Raw genomic sequence first — 26,480 nt, 5'->3', positions numbered from 1 at the left:
TCAGCCACAACGATGACTTCACTTGACTCCTCTGGTCTTCCCAAGCGCAGTTTATTGCCCAGTGATTGAAGGGTACTCTTAGATGGGCCAGTTATGCTGCACTGGCATAGGCCACGGCTATGGTCTAACCTGGCTTGCCGGGTCTTCTCAAGCACAGCATATCTCCAAAGGTCTCAGTCATTTGTCATTGCCTCCGTGAGGCCCAACGTTCAAAGGTCATGCTTCACCACCTCATCCCAGGTCTTCCTGGGTTTACCTCTTCCACAGGTTCCTTCTACTGCTAGGGTGTGACACTTTTTCACAAAACTGTCCTCATTCATATGCAACACATGACCATACCAGCACAGTTGTCTCTCTTGCACACCACATCTGATACTTTTTATGTCCAATGTTTCTCTCAGAGCGCTAACACTCTATCGTGTATGCACACTGACATTGCACATCCAGTGGAGCATACTAGCTTCATTTCTTACAAGCTTACGCATGTCCTCAGCAGTCACGGCCCATGTTTCACTGCCATGTAGCATGGCTGTTCGCACACATGCTTGATACAGTCTACCTTTTTGCTCTGAGTGAGAGGCCCTTTGTCACCAGCAGTGGTAGGAGCTCTCTGAACTTTGCCTGGGCTATTCTTATTCTAGCAGCTCCACTCTCAGAGTATCCACCCTTGCTACTAACTTGGTCACCTAGGTAACCGAAACTATCAACTACTTCTAGTTTTTCCCCTGGCATGTGACAGAAGCTGTTTTCTGCACATTTTCAGTGTTTATTGCCCCTGAGCGTTTGTTACACACAAAAACAATCTTGCTAGTTAGCCTTCCTTTGATATTGCTGCACCTCTTATGTGTCCATTGCTTACACAGGGTACAACTTATGGAGTTAGGTAACTGGAGCAGCAAGCTTTGGCCCAATTTTCATAAATATATTATTAGATGTTGCTTGTTCATTATTTGTAGTGAAGAGCTACATGCTGACATTGACTTACCTCATAAGTTTAGTTAAGTAGCACACTTCACATGTCATTGCCTTTATATATATATACAAACTCTTTTACTGCAAAAGATACTGTGAAAACTTATTTTTCAGATGATTATCTTTCTTAAACAGATGGATGGTGCTAAATAATGCAGGTATCTTGTAAAATATAATTGTTCTTGCTGAGCAACCGTGTCCCCTTTTTTACAAAACTTAACATTGAATGGTAAGAAACCAATAGTGCCTAGAATAAGTTTGGAGCACATCTTGTAGGTAATACCAGAAATCAGGAAGAATAGCATTCTTGTTAAACGTCAATAGTTTGTTGAATAGAGGAGTTTTCAATTAAGCTTAAAATGTGCTTAATCTTCACTTGTATTTGTAGAGTAAATCCCAAAGTTAGTGGTGCTATATGTCTGTTGTTCATATTTTTATATATTATCACACCAATCTGGAATATATATTTCTTAAAACTTTAGAAAATGTTAAGGCATCTTGACCAGAAAACATTTACAAAGAACACCTAGAGTTTTATTCTATCATGTTTAGTTTAAATGTAAAGAGGATATTTTGTGGTACACTTTTATGGCTATGGATAGGTTTGTTTTAATATAGTTATTTAATATTACTTGTCCTTCTCATTAGGTCTCTTTACATTTATATACATTGTGCTTCATTTTCTTGATTTTTTTTATTTATAGTACTATTTTGTTTTTCTGCAAGATTTTCTGAATTTTTTCCCTACTAGCTTTCCATTTGACTAAATTCATTTGAAAAATTCTAGTTTGCTTTGTCATATTTTCAGAGATAGATTCTGATTCCTTTCATAATCTACTGTCTTTTCCAAAGATGTTCTTTTATTTTTTACATTTACTACAATGATTTAGTAAATACATTATTTTCATTTCAGCTCACTGATCTACTACTCCAGTCTTTTCTCATCTGCTCTGATCTAAAGTTGGATGCAAGGCATTCTTGTGCTTTGCTTTGGACACAGTACCAGAGATGGGGTTTTATCACATATTATCTGTTGCCTTTAAGTGGTTATTAAATTTGTTGGAAATAGGAGCCATATTTGCCACGTTGGATTATGCAGTCTTAGATATGCAATGTTCAAGAGATTAGACAATCATGGTTGGGATGTCTTTGGTTATAGACCTATTCACTCAGACCTATAATCAAAGGCATTCTGGCCTTGACCGTTTGGTCATAATTATGGTGATGTATTTCCATGCTAATATGAACTGGATGGGTCAGGAGTATCCTATTTTGCTACACCTCATGATTCAATAACCTCATATATAAGGAGAATATCATTTGATCTTATTCCCTTGGCTACTATGGCTCATTATTTCACTGTATTGAAATTAGTAAATTAATGGTACAACTAACAAATTTATAGGAAAACAATTCTGTTTAGGTATTATATCCAATTTTTAAAAATAACATGACCAAGTTAGGTTATGCTTTCCCTTGTTAAACATTTTTACGTCTTGCCTCATGAATATTATTTTTGTCTGTGAAGTCAAGTTCTATCTTAAATATTGAAAGTTGAACCTTATACGCGAATTATTCAACCCCGCCTATATTTATTCATTTATTTATTGCAAAGCAGTTTCCGTCTACCAAATCCACTCACAAGGCTTTGGTCGGCCCGAGGCTATAGTAGAAGACACTTGCCCAAGGTGCCATGCAGTGGGAATGAACCCGGAACCATGTGGTTCGTAAGCAAGCTACTTATTTAAATTAAATTTATTTGAACACAAATCATAGAAATCTCATCACGCTTGTCAAGTACCTTTGCTTCAGCAAAATATCTTTTCTTTTTGGTGAGGAGAGAATTTGCTATTATTATTTGTCTAGTCAAAGGCAATGAGCTGGCAGATTTGTTAGCACTCCGAGTAAAATGCTTAGCAGCACTTCGTCTGTCTTTGTGTTCTGAGCTCATATTCTGCCTTTCATCCCTTCAGGGCCGATAGAATAAGTACCAGTTGAGCACTGGAGTCAATGTAATCGCTTCCTTCACTTTTCTGAAATTGCTGGCCTTGTGCCAAAATTTGAAACCAATATTTGTCTTGTCAAAGGTAAATAACTCTTGTCGGTTTCTTTTTAAAAGTGAAAATAGCGTAGTGAACCGCTGTATTTATCGTTCTATTATTACGCCACAACTACTGCCACGTATCGGTTAGTTTGTACTATCATTGCTAATCTCTGCAACATATGTACATTTAAGGGTAACAATCTCGTCTTAATCTCCATACAGCCCTTGTTCCAAGATGTAGCTGAAATTTCTGAGTTGCTGTTCGAGTAAATTTAGTAAATTACGTAAATAATATGAGAAAGAGAAAAAATATGGTGAGTAATGTGTCAAAATCGGACTACTTATTCGTTTAAGCGTGGATTTTTAAACTCCCTTTTTAACTATTTTTCTTATTCTAGCTTTTCTTTCTTAAGACGAAGTACCTCTGTTCTGTATGTTTTGAATATCAGACATTCACGATCTACTCGTGTGTGTGTATGTATGTATGTATGTATGTATATATATATATATAAAGTACTTTTTAAAACCAGTAATTTTATAGTATACTGATTTTAAAAGTTAAATGAAAAAGAAAAGAAGTAAATTTGCAGATTCTGAATCACATTTTCGAAAGCAAAAATTCAACAAATTCGATGACATGAAAATAAAATTTAAAGGAGAGGTTAAAAATTCACACTATTCAACGAATTATACGCTTATGTATGTTAAGCTAAAATGATCGTTAATCGGCTGAAGTGGTAAAATAATTAGATTAAAAGCTCGCTTGTAATTTCAGATTTAAATTTCTTTCCAAGATGCTTTGTCTTTAGTTGTAATTTTATTTTCATGATCAATGCATTACAGGAATATAAGACGACCCAGAACTTGACTGGTACTTTATTACCGTTGAAGCTTAAAAGGCAAAGTTGACTGCAACAAGATCTTAACTTAGAATTTTCGGAGATTTATAACATTTTTTTTTTTTTGTTTTACATATAATTTTGATTCATTTTATATTTGAATGATCATAATTATTTAAGATACTTTATTTGAAAACTATGAAACCGATGAAAGAAACGGTTTCCTATTTACTTGTTTATCTTTTGCTTTTTGCCACATAAACTACATGATTTGTGGTATTTTCAATAACTGGGTCCACAAATTTCAGCCTATGATTTACAATTTAGTATATATATATATATATATCCGCCTACTTGTAAATTTTGATGACCCTGACACATTCCAATGGACTATGGATGAATACTTTGATGATAAAAGCTATCACAATGGACTGTGGATGAGTTATTTTGATAAGAGCTGCCTGTCTGATGTCTCGAATTACGATCTCATATCAAATTATCTTGCCATAAAAGTACAACTGATTATATATATATATATATATATATATATATATATATATATATATATATATATATGCACACTCACAAACAAAATAATGTTCTGGTTACATGTAAACTACAATCATATTAACGTTATTATTAGGTATGCTATGGATTTCCATGGAATTGGTATGGATGTTCTCGCAGATGTCTCTAAGGGGATGTTACACCAATGAACTATGCTAATCTTATTAATTCCTTATTCTCAAATTTTGTCATCCCGAAGGTAATCCCTAATCCACATTTCATTTAAATAGTGTTGGAAGGTTAAGATGGCTACTATCGAAGAGCTTTTCAGCTCGTGTATCGCAAGTAAAATTGCGAGAATAATTCATCGCTTATTATCATTTTCTGTATACGTGGGTTGTTGCATCGATTACATGTTACGGTGTTAAAAGCGAAAGCACTCAATAATTCAAATATACATGTATGTCCCAAAGTACTCTTGTATTATAATTCCATTTGCAAGAGTGGTAGACTGGTAGAAACGTTAGTGTCACACAAAATGTCTCGTGACATTTCTTCCGACTTTTCTCACATCTGAGTTCAAATCTCACTGAAGTCAACTTTGCCTTTCATTCTTTCGACGTCTATGAAATTAAGTACACTCTTATTCGACTAATCCCCACCCCAACTTCAAGTCCTGTGCAACAGCTGTTTGCCCATTCACATCTAGGGGCTCAATTTAACCCTTTTTTTGTGTTCACTCTTTAGATTAGGTCTACTTGGGAGGGATCAGTCGTATACTCTGAATTTGTAGTTTTTTTTAGTTGCATACTGCCATTAGCTAGTATTTTGTTACAACGTTATATGCTGCCTTCAGTTGCGTTGCTGCAAAAGTATTATATTCGTTGCATACTTTCAAATTTTTATGACGTAAAATAGAATATACAGCAGATGTTATCTTCTTTCTTTTACTTTTTACTCATTAGACTACGGTCCTACTGAGGCACTATCTTGAAGGTGTCGACCCCTGTACTTATTTTGTAAGTTTGGTACTTGTTCTGTCGTTCTCTTTTTGCTGACTGTAAACGAATCAACATTGGTTGTCAAGCTAAGATGGGGAATAAACACAAACACATAGAGTCTAATGAACTGTCCACAAAACTGCGGCTTTCGTGGATGCGAAACCATTAGTCAGTCAATGACCAGACTTTAACTTCAGTGCTTTTAAAGAGCAGTTGCCATATTCCCTTCCATATCGGCTACATCTGATAAGCGTAATTATATAACTGGATTGTTACCTAACAATCCAATTGGTAAGACCCGCCGTGATGGATACTTAATACTATAAAATTTCGATAATATATAGATATATAAAGGCGGCGAGCTGGCAGAAACGTTAGCACACCGGGCAAAATGCTTAGCGGTATTTCGTCTGTCTTTACGTTCCGAGTTCAAATTCCGCCGAGGTAGACTTTGCCTTTCATCCTTTCGGAGTCGATAAATTAAGTACCAGCTTCGATCTAATCGACTGGCTTACTCTCCAAAAATTTCGGGGCTTGTGCCTAGAGTATATATATATATGCGACGGGCTTCTTTCCGTTTCCGTCTACCGTATCCACTCACAAGGCTTTGCCCGGGCCGATAGTAGAAGATACTTGCCTAAAGTGTCACACATTAAAACTGTTCCCGGAACCATGTGGTTGGGAAGCAAACTTCTAACCACACAGACACGCCTGCGCCTATTTTGAATACACCATTAATCTTCATCATTTCTTAATTCAAGGGCATCAAAAGACGTAAATTCATTTCTGAATATTGATTGTTTCGATAACTATATATAGTATTGTATAGTTAGAGTTGTGGGTTGATATATGTGGTGATAATGTGGCATATACAATGCTACATTAATGTAATTCAGTTAATGTACTAAATCAGACACATTTTGCAACAGTTGACTAAAAGTAGGGATTGCCGTAGTCACGTGACTTGTTTGTTTATGTAGCAACGCAAATTTTGAGGTGGTAACGGTTTGTATGACGGAAATTACCGAAAAAAAAAAAAAAAAAAAAAGACAGAACCTAACATCAGAGCAAAATAATGGAGATGGGATACTTTATCTGAATTGAAAATATGTAGCAACGCAAATTTTGAGGTGGTAACGGTTTGTATGACGGAAATTACCGAAAAAGAAAAAAAAAAAAAAAAAAAAGACAGAACCTAACATCAGAGCAAAATAATGGAGATGGGATACTTTATCTGAATTGAAAATATGTAGCAACGCAAATTTTGAGGTGGTAACGGTTTGTATGACGGAAATTACCGAAAAAGAAAAAAAAAAAAAAAAAAAGACAGAACCTAACATCAGAGCAAAATAATGGGGATGGGATACTTTATCTGAATTGAGAAGACCTAGAGTTCGGATAGTTTGAGCGAAGAAATGAGTAAAGCATTTCGATGAGAACTATTTTCTGTCACGAATAAGCTATGGACCTTAATGTTAGTTGAAGTTCTAAAGAAAATCAAGGCCACGCTGTTCTTGGTAACTGAAAGATATGTTTGTTGTGAAAGTTCCAGATAGTGTTTAATCAGTTTAAATGAAGTATATCATGAGCAGCCATAGCGTGTATGATACCGGAAGAAGATGTAAGGGACATAACTATTTTTATAGACATGCAGTTCATTTTATTTCCTTAATTGGATTAACCTCATGTTGACCTTGACCTTGGGTACGAAACGGAAGTGACATAGCAGCAGCGCTTGGAAGTGTTTTAGCAGCCGATATAAATGTCGGGAAGCTGACAGAAGCGTCAGCACGCCGGGCGAAATGCTTAGCGGTATTTCATCTGCCGTTACGTTCTGAGTTCAAATTTTGCCGAGGTCGACCTTGCCTTTCATCATTTTGGGCTCGATAAATTAAGTACCAGTTACGCACTGTGGTTGATGTAATTGACTTAATCTTTTTGTCTGTCCTTGTTTAGCCCCTTGTGGACAATAAAGAAATAAGAAACGATAGCACGCCGGGCGAAATGCTTAGTGATATTTCGTTTGTCTTTATGTTCTGAGTTCAAATTCCGCCGAGGTCGACTCTGCCTTTCATCCTTTCAGGGTCGATAAATTAAGTACCAGTTGCGCACTGATTTCGATCTAATCGACTGGCCCCCTCCCCAAAAGTTTCGGGCCTTGTGCCTAGAGTAAAAAAAGGATATAAATATATATATTTTGGTCCTTGTGTAAGTCATTTGACTGTAGCTATGTTGGGGCACCGCCTTGAAAAATTTTTGTCAAACGACTCGACCTTAGTCCTTTTATTAAAGTCTAGTACTTTGTCGCTCTCATTTGCCAAACTGCTAAGTTACAGAGACGTAAACACACCAATACTGGTTCTCAAGCAGTGGTGGGACACACGTGTGTGTGTGTATAAATATATATATTTATATATACGATGGGCTTCTTTCAGTTTCCGACTACCATATTCATTCACAAAGCTTTAGTTGGCCAGAAGCTATAGTAAAATCTACTTGCTCAAGGAACCTCATTGTGGGTCTAAACCTCGAACCACGGGTTTTTGGGAAGCATACTTTTTACCATACTTTGTTTCAGTCTTTGGGCTGCAGGCATACTGGGTGATCCCCTTGAAGGGTTTCAATTGGATGAATCTACCCCAAATTCTTTTTAAAGTTTGGTACATATACTATCAGTCTCTTATACTGAACTGCTAAGTTACGGGGACAGACACGTGTGTGTGTGTGTATGTATGTATCTATCCTATAACATATAAAACTAACAGTTGCCTAGCTGTTTTTATTGTATGAGGTGTAGGCTGGGTTGCACTGAACTTGAATGAGAAGTTAAGTTAAAGTATCTAAATTTGTAAATTTCCATGCTGTGGGCGGGGCTTGGATCTATTCCATCACATGCACAGATTTTTTTAATTGATTGTTTTTTAAGTAAATACTTTGAAACTTCGTATACTGGTAGAATGTATCACGATGGACCCCAGGGCTTGGTGAAAGATTACTCTATTATATTGGATACATACATACCAAAATACATAGAAACATGCATGCATGCACATATACACATACTAATACATATATGCATATGTAACTTTTAGAACGCTAATGAAGGAAAAAGGAGATGGGTGTGAGGAACATGTAGGTTTAAGGACATAGGTGGTTGTTAAGTTGACAACAGTTGTTCACATGCACATCTTAAATATAATAAAATGCAATGTGCCTCTCATAACTGTAATGAGCTAGTGGGCTATTTTTGAAGAGTAAGAAGGAATAATATTGATGTGACCTGGGCAGCTGAGTGATGTGGGAAAGGGTTGGTAACAGATAAAAGCAAGGGTGAAGTGTAACAGATGAAGTGGTAGAGAGATGCGTACTTCCTTCCATGACACACACACATAATTTCATACATACATAACAGATCGTCATATCGCTCTCTCCAGCTCCTATTTCTCCCTTATTCTCTCTCTTTCTACACATACACTCACAAGCCCAAATCGTAGCAGGTGAAGACTAAAGAAAATGTTTATATTTGTGATGTATATACATGTGTGGATGTATATGAGTGTTTGTTCATGTGTGTATATACATACACACAATCATGTCTAATGAAAAAACCTCATCGAAATTACTTGATCCGCTAGAAATAACCAAACCTCCCTCAATGTCACACACTGCCATCTTCAGAAACCGAAAGACACATTGAATAAGAAGTAAAACAAAGGCAGTATGTTAATAGCGTGAATATTTTAGATCATAGATCTACTTGATCATGTTTGCTGTGGAACTAAACAGCATGTACATACATACATTTATGGCATTAGACACACGCAAACACATATTTACAATTAACTCTCTCTCTCTATCTATCTATCACATTTTCTATTTGCCTGTTTGTGACTTATTGTCTTTTATTCTATATTTCCCCCTTCTCTCTCTTTGTCTTTCATCTTTCATATTACTTACTCACTCACACATACACACTCTCTCTCTTTCACCCACCTCACATACTCACAAAAGACAGTGTTTAAACCGAAATTATCTGGTAGCAACCAAAGTATTCTCTCTTTTTTTATTTTGCATTTATGAGCAGGCGTAAAGTAGTTATCATCTGCTAATCGTTTAGAGTCTCATCGCTCTTGTTTCACGAAGAAAACATCTAAAGTCAACATTGAAGGTGAAGTGCCTTAAAGTCATTGAAATAAATATTCTTTTTTTTTTTTTTTTTTTTTTTTTTTTTTACTACTTATAAAATTGTACTCACCCAATCATCTATCGCAAAGTTAGAATGATTTCTGAACTGGAAATTGATATCGTTTGGACTCTTATCAGTTTTTTGTGTTATAATCATCGGTTGCCGTTCTCTTTGCAAAGAAGCTATCTAAACTTTGAACAAAAAGTAAAGTACCTTTTTAAATTCATTGAAAGAATATTGAACAAAACATATCAACTTATCTCTTTTATAAAGTCATAGGTGATAACTGCATTTTCGAAACTGTCACTCTTTCTCAAAACAGCTGCTATTTTTACTGGTTGATTTTTGGGAGAGATGCAATTATACACAAAATACCCTTGATTCTGTCTGACTCTGAAATGCCTTTCATATTCAAAAAACCTACAGTTCTAAGTAAAATTCAGCTATGTCTTTAAATGAATATCAGGAACAAGCTTTGTCTGTTTATATATATAAAGGTTTGGTGATACAAACGTAAGTTTGTGGGATGGGAGTGAGGCAAAATTAGCAGCCGGGTTAAAATTAGTAATTTCTGATTTCTCGTTATTTTCCCCCTACCTGTTCGTTACATTGCAGGTATTGTATCGTCTTTCGGAGTAAAAATTGGTCAGCATAGTTGTTGAAGTTGAGAAAGTTTGAAACAGTCAAATAAATGACTTGTGCTCTTTAATATTATTCTTTTAGGATTGTTGAATGCAGGCATAGTTATAGCAACAGGAATAAAGTAGCCTTGATATTATTTTGTGACTGTGTTTAAACCAGAGCTTGTTATTTATTGCTTCAGTTTGGACTAGCCCTATGTTCTAACTTGCATGATTTGATGTTTGTCATGTCAGAAGAGAACCTGATTTCTTGTAGAAAGAAAAGCTTTTTGTGAGATGCCACATTGACCCAGTACATAGTAATGGCTGTACAGCATGTAGAGCATCCCTCAACATGGTATCCTGTCATGAAATATTTAATATTTTTTTATTTTTAAGAGCTAAGTTTACATGGTTCTGAATGCCTTTCTTATTCTGCATTTTCTGTGGTTGGCGTTAGGAAGGGTATCCAGCTGTTGAAACTTTGCCAGATCAGATTGGAGCCTGGTATAGCCTTCTAGCTCGCCAGTCTTCAATCAAACCGTCCAACCCATGCCAGCATGGAAAGCGGACGTTAAATGATGATGATGGTGATTACATGAGGTCGTATGAGTAGGGATTATGTTGGCTTGTTAAAATCCTATGACTTTTAGGAACTACATCAACTTCATTGACATGAAGGAGGCTTCCTCTGTCTGAATAAATAAATGATAGCATTCTAAAAATGGAGATGAGTTAGACATGTTCTAACAACAAAGATATTTGTGTTGTGGCATAGTTTGACAAACAGAAATATAAAAAAAATAACCAATTATAATTACACAATGCACACTCACTGTACTTCTTTGACAGAAAATGCAAAGTTATGTACATCTATAAGGTGGAGCATTCTTCTTATATCAGAACATACTATGGAATTATGTAGTGATTCTAAATTCATTGATGTCGAAGTAGTAGTGCCATTTTGAGACAGACTGATCAGTTAAAATTTCTTCAAGCCCCTAGCCATTTTAAGACTTGTTTAAGGACATTGATAAAAATGACACTAGACTACCACATTTTGATAATGTAACAGCAATAGTTTTATCAGTAGCATTTTCTTCAACTGTAAATAGGAAATAATTATTGATAGCAGCTGCAGTTGCCTGGTTATATGACTTATATAGAATTTATACTTTTAGAATTATAACATTTTCTGACAGATAGATATTTTGAACTAACTAATGGCCTAAGTTTTAAAAAGGATGAAGGCATCAAATTTGTTTTTATTCTATCCATTTTGCTTCAGTAATTGATAACTTCTAAATTGAATAAACCGTTGTGAAACAGAAAGTTCAAATAATATCCTTTAATCAATTTAAAAGAGACCTATATTACTAGTAGCTATAGCCTGTGTTTCCAAAAGATCTAAGGAACACAACTGCCTTTATAAATAAGCAATTCTTTTCAGGGTTCATTGTGATATGTGGAAGTGACTAAAATTTACAAAGTCAATGGGTATGTACAATGTACTGAAATTTGTGTATTCAATAATTGTGGCTATGACAAACCAAGTAAAGTTTATGTTGCAAAAAGCAAAAGAAAAATGTAAAAATGTGTGCAACCCACCATAGGAAATTTTATTAGTAAAATAAACAATTATAGATATAAATGAAAGGGTGACAGCTTTCTGTAAAACCATTGGACTTGTTCCTTTAAGTTGTATAAATGTATACAACTTTACTAATAATGTAAATAATCTGTTGTAAAATGTGGTGATACATTAAATTGAGATTCTAAATTATTCAAACTTTAAACAAGAAATAAAACCCAATTGTTAAGAAAGGAACTGTCTGACATTTTTTAATGTCAATAATGGTTTTTGATTTAGGTATAAGACCAACAGTTTTGAGGAGACTTAGTTGGTACCACCAACCCCAGTACTAGTCTGGTACTTTACTTTATTGACCTCAGTGGGATGAAAGTTGACATTGGTAGGATTTGAAATCAGAAAATAAAGAACCAAAAGAAATCCATATCAGAATTACTGCTTCCTCTCTCAGTTATTCTTATTTGTTAACAATAGCATGTAAAAGATGTAGTTTTGCATTGATTGGGGATATTCAAGTCCTCTATATCTCTGAAGAAAGCAACAAGAAATCATTCTAGAGTCCTTAAACCTCATGGTCACTGGACCATCTTGTTAATAGATTTGGGCTTTGTTGCTGGCAATGAACTACATATGAAAAGCTAGTGCACAGCAGTATATGCTCTGTTGTCTTCACTATACTTGAACATTTACTGCCAGACATATTTTGCTTTCATGCAAAGATGGCACAATGCTTGTTAACTAAATGAGGTATCAACTCATTATTCTTTGTCTGAAAGGTTTAACCTTATCATTTCTGCCATTGAAACTCTTCAATTATTTCATAATTCAATTTAACTACTAGATATGATAATTTATGAATTAAAAATTATTTAACCCTTTAGCATTTAATCCAGCCATATCTGGTCTAAAATATTCTGTTTTATGTTAAAACTGACTAGATCCAACCTCTCATACCTATCCTACAATGTAATTCTAAAAGTATGCAAACAATACCATCAAAATATTGAAGCTACAAGATAATGAATGTATAATTAACCCTTTTGTTCAAAACAATGTAAATAAATAAGCAATACATTTGACAAAGAAATCTGAATGCTAAAGTCTTAATACAATGACTTTGTTCAAATGAAATTGCATCTAAAACTTCTTATTTTGGTAGTATGTTACTTTATTGCTAGAAAAATCTACTGTTTATTGTTGAAAATTATTCAGTTGCCAGAATAATTTAAATACTTAATTAGTATTTATCATTTATAATTTTTGATTAGATGTAAAACTCTAGTCCATTAACATTTTCTGTTACTATGATATTTTGAGATTTATTTTTTATTCTTTTTTTTTCTCTTTTACAGAGATACCTTAGTGACTTCTGCTTTTCAAGTGTATGATTCACCAACAATGTGGTACTTTTTCACTTCTATTTACAAAACATTTTACTGAAACAAGTGAAGTAAATAGTTGTCCCTCAATCTTAATATATGGTGAGTTTGCTTGAGTTTATCATAAATTAAGAAGTGGGATTTAAATGCTCTTCTACTTTCCAAAAAACACATTTAAATTAGTAATTTCATATTTTTGGTCTAGTTTTATAATGTAGTATATTTTTATATATACTACATTATAATAATTACATTATTGATTTCTAGTATGTGTTTCCTCATGCTGTAATTCTGTTATAAGTAAAATGTTAACTAATATATAACAGGTAATGTTGGGAATATACTTTTGTCATTGTTGCTATATAAATACAATAACCATAATTTTACATATTTAAAATTTCATTGTGCCTATAAAATAAGGAAATGAATAAAAAATGTTATCAATAACAATAATACTGTTTAGCCATCAATTCATTGCAACTGTACTTCTACCTCATACTAACAACAGTAGCAAAAGTATATTTTTAACATTACATGTGATATGTGTAACACCTCAGTTAATATATAGTAACAAGGGAGATAAATCCAATAAAATCAGAGTGGTCTCCCTTGCATGGTACAACGGGAGAGAAACAGAGATTCTGCCAATTATATTGATAGATTATTATCATCATAGTTATTTTAGCATCCCCTTTTTACATACTGAAACAGGTTGGGCAGGTCTACTGTATTGTATATCACTAATTGACTTGATTTTTCATCACCTTATTTGTTAGACATACCTTCCTGCTAGCTAACCCCACAACTTCTCACATTTACCTCTTCTGTAGTTATCATGCAACACTGAGCAATCATTGTCCATTTATATCATATTCATATTAGCACAATTGTCTCTTTCGCATTAATTGATTTGTGCTTTTAATGCCTAGCTACTCTTGTGGTGCATTTGTACAAATTACATATACAAGTGAACTAACAGGATTATGTCTGAGGGTGTGATGATGTATGGTAATGGGACAGGGATGTTGGATAGTGTTGAGGGATTGAAATGAGTTGATGATCATCTATGGTATGTGTAACGCCAATTTGATTGAAACATGGAGTACAATTGAGCTGAAAGAGAACATAGTGTTGGAGATGTGATTCAAATGGATAGTATCTCACAAGTTAAAAAGTGGCATGTGCTAGCAGTAGAAGGCACCTTCAGCAAAGAAAATCAGAGAGAAAGTGAAAAGATTACATCTCAATATATTGGGTATTAGTTTTGAGACAATTCTGCCACATTGCAGACCCATCCAATGTCTGGAAAGCTGGATATTAGAAACCTGATGCATATCTACAAAGTACCTCTGTTATTGTTATTGCACATTTACCTGATATCTTACTAAAGGTTATTAGCCCTTCTCTGTGTGTTGCAATAAAATCTTGATTGAAATTATCAAAATTTACTTTGAATAGTTTTTTTTAAATTGCAAATTGGCAAAATGTAGTCAGAAAATCCAAGGACTGGAATGATTTTTACAATTCACAACTTTGTTTCCAATTTTTCTAATATACTTCTTATTTTATTTTATTATCAGATTCAATTATGCCACCTGATTTTTCTGATCAAAGAAAGAAACAAATGTTGAGCAAAGTAATGACTTTCAAATACAGAAGAAAATTATAAGAAAATGAATCGTTTTGAAGAGTGGTTGGAAAGAGCCTATAGGCAGCATAATTTGGGAGTATCTCTGGATTGTGATTTTTTTCAATTCTTATTCTTGAAAGGAACTCTGAAAAAAAGAATTGAGTTATTAGCCCTTCTCTGTGTGTTGTTAAAAGATGAGTTTTCATATGAACACAAAATGTATTAACATTTTATTGCAATTCTTTTATTTTGCTCCTTTACTTTTAATGCATTCTTTCACAAAAACAGCCTAGAACTGTATTGTTCATTTGAGGTCAACATATTTCCCACAAATACAGTGAGAGTGCTGATAGTTTTTCAGTTTTGGGTTTGAGTCCAGATATTATTAAGCAATTGAAAGAGATTCAGTTCATGAGCTTAAAAGACTCTTGGGCTACCTGTCCTTACTATTATTTCATCAGTTCTAATTCTCTGAAATGCATTTGATTAGTGCAGCTTTTAATCATTATCAAAAGGTCTGTATGTTATGTGTGTTTCAACTGGATCAACCCTTCATAGACTACAACTCTCTTTCTTCTCTAAATTTGACTATATAGCTTATGTATCTGAAATGCATGTGTTTTTTAGGCAAATATTTCAGTGGCCAACAGTCAATATAGTGAAATTTTTGGTTATCTTTATTTCCCTTTGATTTCTGCCTAGTGTGTTCTATCAATTTATAAATAATAATTCATTATTAGCAATGGAAGCAACATTGGTTCAAAATAGCATTCTGCACAGGGTCTTGCAGATAAATTGAGACAATTTTTATGATGCATAAAATTGGTTATAAATACTAAAATAATGGTAATAGACAAATATAATTTTAATGTGATATATATTACAACAAAAGCATCACTCAGTATGGCCACCCTTTTGGACAATTACTGTTTGCATATGAGAACGAATTTTTTTTGCAGCTGCTGCAACTTCTACTATTTTGATTTTGCATGTTATATGCACGATGCAGGTCTTCAAACTGTTGACGCTCAAGTGTGGTGAAGCATTGGACCTTGCATGAAGTACACCCCATAAAAAGTAATCAAGAAGGTTGAGGTCTGGGCTATTACTGGGCCAGATGTTGACCCACACAAAAAATAGCACTTTCTCACCAAGGAAGGCCTGTGTTGCTTTTGACCTGTGGCATGGTGCAGAATACTGGATAAGCACCACAATTTCAAGCCCAAACTTCTGCTCCATCCAAGTAACAGAGAGCTCTTCAGAATGTCCAGATACTCCTTTGTGCTGATTTTCAAGCCAGACTCAATGAAGTGTAAATCCATGACACTTCCATCACTTGCCACCGCTCCAAATACTATCACAGAGGTAGGATTCTTAGTCTCAAAAACAGGAGGGATGTCAGAAGGGTTGTATGCAATCACTTGAGAATTTCTGCAATTCACCTCAGCATCTACAAACACGAGACTTTTTCCTGCACCTCGATGTTTGATGAATAACAGAAGCTTTAGGCATCTCTTGGCTCTGATTTGCTTTGGCCTTGGCTGTTAGGAAGTGATGGCATCCTCAAACATAGCTAGTCATGCCATGGTTCCTGTTCACAGTTCTGGACACTGTGAAAAGGAACACATTTATCTCAATTTATCTGCAAGACCTTGCATGTCTTACTTGACATGAATATACTATTGAAAGCTGCAAGACTGCAGTATTCATCTTGAGAAAGCTTCTCTTGCACTATATGTCTAAATGAAAAGCTTTCTCACGATAAATATTGCAGTGTGGTGGCTTTCAATAGTATACCCACATTAAGTAAGTTAGACAAAATGTTTTTTAAATAGTAACTTTGCCTAAATAGTTTTCTCTATGAGGATGATAGAATTCTGTACAATGTATTTGACATCCTTAGTTGTACAGACATTCAATCTCTCACCAAGGTTATTTTATTGTTTCATATCTTTGTTATCATCATCAAGCAGGACAGAAAATGTGATACTTGATGTTTCATTGCTCTATTAATGCAGACATCTAGATGGATATTAGTTCTAATATAATGGCAGGGATTTTTATTCATAATTATATATTTAAAGTTTCTTAAAAACTACTCAACTCAAAGAGCCAAAAGTGTCTCTCTACTGCAATTCTTTTTTTTTTCCTCTTGTAACTCAAATACTACACATTGTAGAAAAGTTTTAAATTTCTTCATCATAATTCAAGGAATCCATAAGCAACAAGATAAAACTAGTAACTTGTAGTTTGGTGTGGGAACTATGAAGTTATTGTTTTAAGAGATTTCCGAGTAGTAGTGAACATCAGTGATAAAAGGGTATATAAGCCTACACTGTTGAAAAATCCCTGATACAAAAGGAATATAACATCAAATTCATTGCACAAGTTATAGATGAGACCTGAAATAGGGTGAAACTTTCTCACAAAACCAGTTGCAACTTATATTCATAATTTTACTTGTTTGTCTTTGCTAGAAGGGTTTATAACTTCATTTGTAATGATACTTTTTTGTTATGAGATACTCAAATCATAATTTGAACTTGTGTACCAAAATGTTATGTGATCAAACTACATTGTTTCACAGCCTTCTATACATGACGGGAAAATCATGGAATTCTACAATAGTATATATAGCTCTACAATATACTGAAAAATTCAGAACTTTGAAACCCATTTTTACTTTTTTATTTGTTCAAGAAATGGTTTACTAAACAAGATTTCCTTAACATAATTTTTATGGGCTCTTCCATTTCAGTCTCTTATATACAGATAAATGATTACTTGCTGTAAATGCTTCCCACAAATTTCATTGTAGCATCTATTTCTAAATACTTTGGAATATAGTGAGATGCTATTAGTTGGCAATATTTTCCCACACATATAAGGTGGCGAGCTGGCAGAATCATCAACACACCAGGCAAAATGCTTAGTGGCATTTTGTCTGTCTTTACATTCTGAGTTCAAATTTTGCTGAGGTCAGCTTTGCCTTTCATCCTTTTGAGGTCGATAAAATAAGTACCAGCTGAGCACCGGGGTTGATGTAATCAACTCTTCCCTACTCCAAAGCTACTGGCCTTATGCCAAAATTTGAAACTAATATTTTATCACACATTTCACAGTGGTATGTTTTCTTTTCTATATGAACATTTTCTATAGAACATTTCAATGAACAATATAATTATTTTCAGTGGCCTTTCTGCCACTGTAATTATTGTTGAATTACTTGTAGCAATGGCTACAAACTAACTACAATGTTTTAAAAATCACACAGATTCCAATATGCTTTTCTTTGCTTGGTAGATTTGAATGAATACTAAAATTTCCTCCAAGCTGTCTTGTAATATTTGTATTTACAATATTATTATGATTGACTAAATTATTGTAAAGAAAAGTCAGTGAACTTGTGTACAGCAGTGACTGTAAACAATAATGCCAGTTACTATGTTTTCTGTGGTAATTCCATAAGATGAGTTGTGCTATCTTGTTTTTCAAATGATTCTAGTAAGGTGTGCTAAGTACTATTTTCTACTCTACTGAGGCTAATTTTTGATCTTAACCAAATAATAAAATATGGCACTCCTCTCACATTGGTGTGCATGCATTTTGGGTTATTTGTATAATTCACATTTTATACTGGAATTTTTCTTAGATTTCAACTAAAAAAGAAATAATAGAATTATAAAATGATTATTTTTATTGGATGTGAGAAGAAAAATCAAAATATTTATTTGTTTTTGTTTATGATTGAATTGATGATAGTGGGTCATAAACATATTACACTTATTGAAATTAACAAAATATACAAATGGCATCTATATTACAAAACAATCTGTTTTGCTTATTAATTTACTGAACTAAAACCTTTGACTTACATATAATTGTATGGTGATTATTCATTGTCATCAATTAATTTAGAAGGAAAAAATTATGCAAATATTAAGAAAGGCACTCATGCTAATGTGAGATGGGTGTTATTGGTTTTTTTGATATGATACCACCAACACCGAAGATAACTTAGCCAAGTATCCAACATTTTCAAACTGAAATGGATAATGAATGAAAAAAGCATGCTGTTAACAATAAAGAAGCTACTACTAATTTTGTGGTATTTTTATGTCAATACATTAGGTGTTAGACAAAATGTTAATGTTACTGCTTGTTTTAACTAAAATGATGGCTCTCTGATCTAGATATTATAATATAACAATTCTGTCTTCAGTACATCAGTGTTTAACTCCTTGAACTCTGACACCTTTTCACATGTTTTGCTACTTTATATGACACCTTTGTTGTCCCTTTGTATCTCAGTACTCTTGCATATTCTGGAACTTACTTTGGTAATCATGTACTTGAGAATACATATTATAGAAATACTAACTAATATCCAGATTTAGTTTGAGTCTCAGTGGCAAGTTTTAATTTGAGTGAGTCTTTATTCTGTGCTGTTGAATTGGTCATTTTTCTTTTTTTGCCCCAATTATTTTAGCCTACACCAACAGATATTATGATAAGCATCTTATTGCAGTTGTCTGCCTTCAAGAACCTCTTCAGAATGGTGATTTAGAAATGGATTCTTGCCATGTATATGCCCCAACTAATTCATTAAATTCTTCAAAGTACCATGAAGAGTAATAGTTTTTCTTTGGTGGTTGGCAATCTTTATTGACTTCATTAACAAGAATCCAGTCCACATAAAGCACTTCATCATCATTCCTAGCTTTACTAACACCTACATCTTTTTAACATTGTGTTATCTACTCAATTTTTGTTGGTACTACACTGCAAGAAGGTGTTATTATTTATTGGTTTTGAATACCACATAGGAATTCTTCTGTATATAACTGGGATGTATTTTAGAACCCATCAGCTTGCAAAGAAATATGCAATGAAGCCACAAAATAGATTTCTTGTTGTTCTGATTAACATTTCTATTAAATGACTTCTATTGATCTTTGCTATTGTCATGGGGTTGCTTGTGCCAAGATGGTCTATGATGATGCATTGTGAACATCTGGATCACTATGTCACAATGGATGGCTTTCTAACCACTGTTGTAGTGTGCTTGTTGGTGTTGTACTGTAGTGTTTTGAGGTGTGCTGGCTGTATGAATAATAACTGAAGCAAACTCAGGAGCCTTTAACTTTAATATTTATTGCCAGGCATATTTTGTGTAGGCTGTTTACAATGAAAGATGCTAATATAATTGCCAATTGGGAGAAAAGAAAACCACACTGTGCTTGTAGGAAACTACTTATGGAACATTGTATGAATGTTCAGAATCAGCTTGTGCAAAGGTCCAAAGCTGTCTGCTCAAATGCCTGAGGTCATCTGCCTGCGGGATTAGGCACCAAACAGTTTTATGGAGTGAAAAGAAGGTAAATTCAAGAACATTCAAAAAGCCATTTCATGTCACAGCTTCAGGCTGATTGGTCAATTTATAGATGGATCACATGAAACTGTGGTGGCTTACTCATGATGACTGATTGAATATCGCGAGGTTAGGGTTCAAACCACTACAGTAGTCTTCTCCCAGTTCTTTACTGTAAAAGCGAAAAGAATGAAATAAGAAAACAAAGAATTTACATAGAAATACAATATGCCAACACAAATGCAAAAAATAAGAAAAACAAAATGTATTGAAAGGAGAGTAAATGCTGAGATAAGGTTCATATAACAATGATAAATTTGTTAGATATGCAGACAGTTCTGCTGTTCTTTTTTCTGTTTTTCTTTTCATTGGGTGGGGGTAAAAAGTAAGTTCAAGTGTAATTAGCTGGCCAATAGACTTTTTTGACATTTTTGGTTATCCTGTCTGTGTGAGGTGCAATGCGTTATTTTCTTGTTTGAATTGTTTGGGTGTGGTAGAGGTATTGACTTGACAGAAGCCTACTTAAGTCTGTCAACACTGACAGTCTCCTACCTTCCCTGTATGTCGAAGGTCATATAGTTCAGTTTATTTTTTAGCACATGGTATAGACCAGGATAAACAGTTTGCAAAGGATGTTTAACTGCACATGAAGACATGAGTTCAGGTATTTATGCTGAATGGAATAAAAGTTTTAATTGACTGCAGTCTCGTAATTAATGGAGGTAACTCCACCATGTAACTTAGCAGTTGATGAATATAGTCAGTAGGATCATGCTGTTGATTACTGTTTGACCAGGTAGCGTAAGTGCTGAACTGTACAGTAATTCTCCTGGGGAGTAACTTCCTTAATAGCTGTACACATAAACCTAGTAATGCAATCAGCAGGGCTTCTAACCGTCTATCCGAATCAATATATGCTCATAAAGCTGCTTTAAGTTGGTGATGAAAATGTTTGATCATTCTGTTAGACATGGAGTGATAAGCTGTTGTATGAATTCTTTCTGCACCTAACAGATTAAATAAGTGGTGGCTCACTTCTATCTTGCAGTTAGGGTTTGGATCACTACACTATTCTATCTTTATTTTGATGAACTTGTAAGACAACAGTATAATATACTTTAGTCACCATGAAATCATTTGGTGTCCTGCCATTTACCATTAAGTCCATTTTTTAAATATATATACTTTGTATTGCAGTTCCAGTATTCTTTGGATACAGTATCTCAAACAAATATTTGCAGTTAATAGTAATGAATGCTTATTTTCAAACCAAGTCATGATGATAATGGGTCTGCTTCATTCTACACTCTTTCTCAAAGATGCAATTATAACACATACTTTCTTTGAAAGCTTTGGAATGGTTTGAACTTCTGAATTATGAACGAAGAGCAGTCAATCCTGGTTATTACTTGAATAAATGTGCTTTAACACTTTTGCCTTATAATTCATAGTTGAAACTTCTCAGTAGTTGCTTAAGTTTTATGGTTCTCTTACTTTTTTGGTGGTGAGATGATAAAGCCTGGTACCACTTTCAACTACTTGATTACGTGGTTTCTTTACAAGATGTTTCCTCTGTACTTATTGCTTCTTTAACTATTTTTATATTCAGATGACAGCGCTTTTCGTGAATAGGAAAAGCATATTAGCTCAAGTGAAGTTTAATCAATCAGGAACTGGAGTTCCACAGATTTGAACCATCTATGTGAGTTTTTAGAAATTGCTGAAAGTATATAAACATTGTTATAAAAAAAGTTGCAACGACACTGCTGGAATAACATAGTTGGCATCTTTCAAATAGCAGCCAGTTTGGTATCTGCAAAATTCAAAGAGCTAATATAGACCAAAAGTATGCAGTCAGAAATTTGTTTCCATTATAGACAAAAAAAAAAATCCTTAAGTACTAAAGAATTCTTCAACATTTTTTCCTACTCTTTAATTCTTGTATCACCTGTACTTGAGTGTGAAAGTCAGTTGTAATTCATTCAAAAATTTGAATAGTTCACTCCCATATTTGCATACCTTTGCATTTCTAAATGCACTCTATTTAATTAATCTTCATTGTTTCTAGCAGAGTTTATTGCAACTTTTGGAGAACAAAGTTTATATATTTTTGGTGATACTTTCTAGTATCAACAATTTCCAAAGACCCTCATTGATGGCTCAGATGTGTGTTATTCTAGTTCCTAATTCAATAAACTTTACTTTATTTAACAAATATACTGTTCCTATCAAAATCTGTCTTCAAAAATATAACACTAAGAGAAACATTTTTTATCCTAATTCCTGTTTTCTTTTTTAATTCCTATGTGTTTATTGTTTTTTTGTTTTTTTTTTCTGCTGATGTTTGCAACCATTATCATTCTCATAATGATTTTAACAAATCAAGTTTATATGGCAAAAGTATTTTTACTCAGGTGTGAATCCGTTTGTGTTTAGATAAATGACCTCTTTTTAAATAAGTTGTCTGAAGTTCAATTATTTTGGAGAAATGCTTCACAAATTTGCCATTGACAAAGTTTCATTCTTTTGATGACAAAAGAGCACTATTTAGTGGATGTTGGTTATGTGTATTCCTTCTCGATAACTGTTTTGCATTATGCTTTTTTTTTCCCCCCATATAAATCCAGTTTTGTTTAATTTTTGAATGATAATCAAGGATATTGGATACTGTTTACAGAGTATAATGTCAAAGTAATGTTTGGCAAAAATTGTTGATGTGAATTAAATATATTTTACTTCCATTTATGCCTTCACTGGAGAAATTCATCACTAATGAAGAATTCTTGTTCTTAAATACTCAAATTGTTATAATTTGAGTTTGTGTACTAAAATGTTACACTATATTGTTTTAGAGCCTTGTAAATTAACACACCTTGCCACTATATTCATTTTCCTTTCTGTGAAACAAGGCAATTGTGGAATTCTGAAACAGTTTAAGCTCAAACAGATACTGAAAAATTTAGAGCTTTGAAACAGATTTTATTTTCACATATAGATATATGTGTTTATATTCAGAAAAAAATTCCTTTAACGTAATTTTTATGGACTCTTCCATTTCAATCTGTTATATACAGATAAATGATTGGTGTAAATGCTTCCCACAAATTTCACAGTAGCATCTAAATCTAAATATTTTAGAATATAGCGAGATGCTATTAGTTGATAATATTTTATCACACATTTCACAGTGGTATGTTTTCTTTTCTATATGAACATTTTCTATAGAACACTTCAATGAATGACATGATTAGTTCCAGTGGCTTTTTTTTTGCCATTGGAACTATTGTTGAATTACTAATAGTAATGACTACGAAGTAACTACAGTGTCTTAAAAATCACACAGATTCAAATATGTTTTTCTTTGGCAGATTTGAATGGACACTAAAATTTCAACTAAGCTGGTCATTCTTTCTCATTTCTTTTAATATTTACAATTACAATATTAATACCATTTACTAAATCATTATAAAGGGAAGTCAAAGAGATTGCATACAGCAATGACTGTAGACAATAAAACCAGTTAGTATGTTTTGCATGATAACCAACAAATGTAATGATGGGTCTATATCATAATATTCTGTTTCTCAGATATTTTTTTAACACAAATATTTGCTTTGAGACCCTTGAGATGGTTTAAACTTCTGACCTATGAGCAAAGAGTTGTCAGTATAGTTTAATTTTGTACCATGATTCACAATTGAAATATCTCAATAGTTGCTCATATTCTGAGATTCTCTTTCCTTAGATAGTGGGATGATAAAGACCGATTTCCATTCTTCTGTTGTGATAACACTATCAAATGCTTGGTCACATGGTTTCTTTGATCCATTAACTATTGTTATATTTAGATAACCGCCTTTTTCATTGGGGAAATAACCTTTTATGAACCGTGAAGAGTATAGGCATATCTTCCAAATAGCAGCCAGTATTGGCAGAAATTCAAAGTGCTAAATAAGATGAAACATACAAATCCTTAAGCATTAAAATGCTTTTCATTCTTTTTATTTTACACTTTGACCTAATGTTTGAGTGTGGAAGCCATTTAGGAATCTTTCAAAATATCATTGAATGGTTCTTGCCCAAGAAATTTTGTATTTCTAAATACACTCCATTTATTTAGTTTAAGTGCTGTATTTGTTACAAATTTTCTGTAACAAAGTTTATAGACTTTCTACTATGTTATAGCTAGTATCAACAATTTCCAAAAATCCACATTGATGTTCTAACATTTATCATTTCACTTCCTGACTTAGTAAACTTTTAGTTATTCAGTAAATTATGTTCCTAATGAAAATGTTGACTGAGGATTTTATGGGAATTTGTCTATTATAATGTAAAGCTAAGAGTAATTTTCCTTTTTAATTTTTTTCTTTTCTTGCTTTTTTTTTCTACTTGCTGTTTTTTTGTCTCTCATATTGGCTGCCATAATCACTGTGATAATGATTTTGACAGTTCAATTATGAGATAAAATATTTACTCTTGTGTGAATTTATCTGTGTTTAGAAAAATGACCCTTCTTAATTCTGAAGTCCAATTATTTGGGTGAAATGCTTCACAAATTTGTTGTTTACAGTTTCATTCCTTTGATGGTAAAAAATACTATTTGGGGTATCTAATTTTAAAATTATGTGTATTCTTTCCCAATAATTATTTATGCTTTTTTTTCTGTTACAAATTTTTTTTTTTCAAATAAAGTGTTGTTTTAAATTATATTTTTCTTGATACTTACAAGCCAAATCTAATTGGTAGCTATCTTTGTATCAACCTAATGCCCTTTGTCTTTACTGATAGTGAAGGATATTGGATACTATTTTCAAAATAAAAATTGAAAGTAGTGTTTGGTGAAAAAGATTAATGATAGTTGGAAAAAAATATGGTTGATTTCAACTGGATCAGAATCATGTTGGAGAAAAAGTAATGCAAAGGATGATCTTCAAACGTTGGGCCTCATGGAGGCAATGACAAGTGACCGAGACCTTTAGTGATATATCATGCTTGAGAAGACTTGTCAAACCAAGTGAAATTGTAGTTGTGGCCAATGCCAGTGTGACTTAACTGGCACCCATGCTGGCGGCGTGTAAAAAGCACCCATTATACTCTTAGAGTGGTTGGTGATAGAAACCATGCCAAATCAGATTGGAACCTGGTGCAGCCCTCCAACTTACCAGTTTCAGTCAAACCATCTAACCCATGTCAGCATGGAAAGCAGACACTAAATGATGATTATAATTTACACAAAATGTGAAAAGTTATAGTGTCAGGAATTCTACTTAACTCATACAAAAGAAGAAAAATCCATGTATCACTGTAATTAAGATGCATTAACATGTGAAAATATTTGGGGATATGATGAACTAAAAGACAACTGTAAACATGAAATTTTTTTAGATTATCTATGATATGAACTAAAAGCTAATTTAACTTTTCTATCTACCCCATTCTCATTTGTTAAATACTTTTGCACCAAATTTAGAGTTAAGTGCACAGACTTGTGTTATGTATATACATGCTTACCTGCTACAACTATGGATCCCAATCCTTGATGTAGGACTATGGATTCAGAGAGGATGTTTCGTTAATGGGGCCAGATGTGATTTTTTATAAATGCTACTATTCTCACTGTTACTGGTAGTGTTGTGTTTTACCTCCATAATTCAGTAGTTCCTCTGACAGTGAGATTGTCAAAGTGAAGGGTTGAATAGTATTCCTCTTTAAAGTGAACTTGAATGTAACTCAATAGGAATTATGGAAGAAACTTCAGCTTCATATAACCCACATACACACAGCTGTTGAAATTATCTGATATAGCCAACGGTAATTTTTCTAGTCAATAGGACAAAATTATTCTCTGTGACCATCAAAGTCTTTCACAAGATATATACATTTCAAAAAGGAACCAAAGGAAAATAAAGAGGCCTGTATATTGAATTTGGATAATGAAGTGGATAGGGTAGGGTGTACTGAATATTGAACACAATAAATTCTTTATATAATTGAATTTTCCCTCGTGGATAGAGGAGAAAAAGAAAACCTAATTGAAATTGTTGTCAAATTTGAGGAGGGGAGATAATTTCAAGAATTTTAAAAAGTTTGAATTAAAATGCTTTTGAAAATAGAAGAATCTGGTCTTTGTTTAAAAGACAAGGGACAATTATGGATGCATTTTGACCACAGTTCAGTTTCATCAGCATATAATCCTTGCTTCCCAGCAGATATGGACAATTTAACATAAATGAAGAAATTATATTCTTGGCCAAGAGTAATTTGCATGTGCTAAGTGAAAATAAATCAAAGTAGCCAGTGGTATAAATTTAGGTAACAAGGTGGACTTAATACCTCT

At 33.4% G+C, this 26,480-nt stretch overlaps 1 long non-coding RNA gene across 4 annotated transcripts; it reads left to right on the top strand.

The window, feature by feature from the left end:
* The first annotated feature begins 3,080 nt into the window (after positions 1-3,080).
* On the top strand, positions 3,081-24,850 carry LOC106867883 (uncharacterized). 4 transcript variants are annotated; one of them, XR_016241980.1, is made up of 4 exons: positions 3,093-3,330; positions 13,113-13,241; positions 14,720-15,550; positions 16,419-21,570. It is a non-coding gene; the product is annotated as an uncharacterized LOC106867883 (long non-coding RNA). The 4 variants fall into 4 exon arrangements; XR_001409195.3 differs by having other exon boundaries at positions 3,081-3,330; positions 14,720-24,850; XR_016241982.1 differs by lacking the exon at positions 3,093-3,330 and adding an exon at positions 5,288-5,381 and having other exon boundaries at positions 14,720-21,570.
* Positions 24,851-26,480: the final 1,630 nt, after the last annotated feature.

This window comes from Octopus bimaculoides, chromosome 5 (assembly GCF_046866305.1).
Source record: "Octopus bimaculoides isolate indiv1 chromosome 5, ASM4686630v1, whole genome shotgun sequence".
Taxonomy (NCBI): Eukaryota; Metazoa; Mollusca; class Cephalopoda; order Octopoda; family Octopodidae; genus Octopus; species Octopus bimaculoides.
Note: the sequence above shows the minus strand (reverse complement) of the source record. Positions and strands in the feature narration are given on the sequence as shown.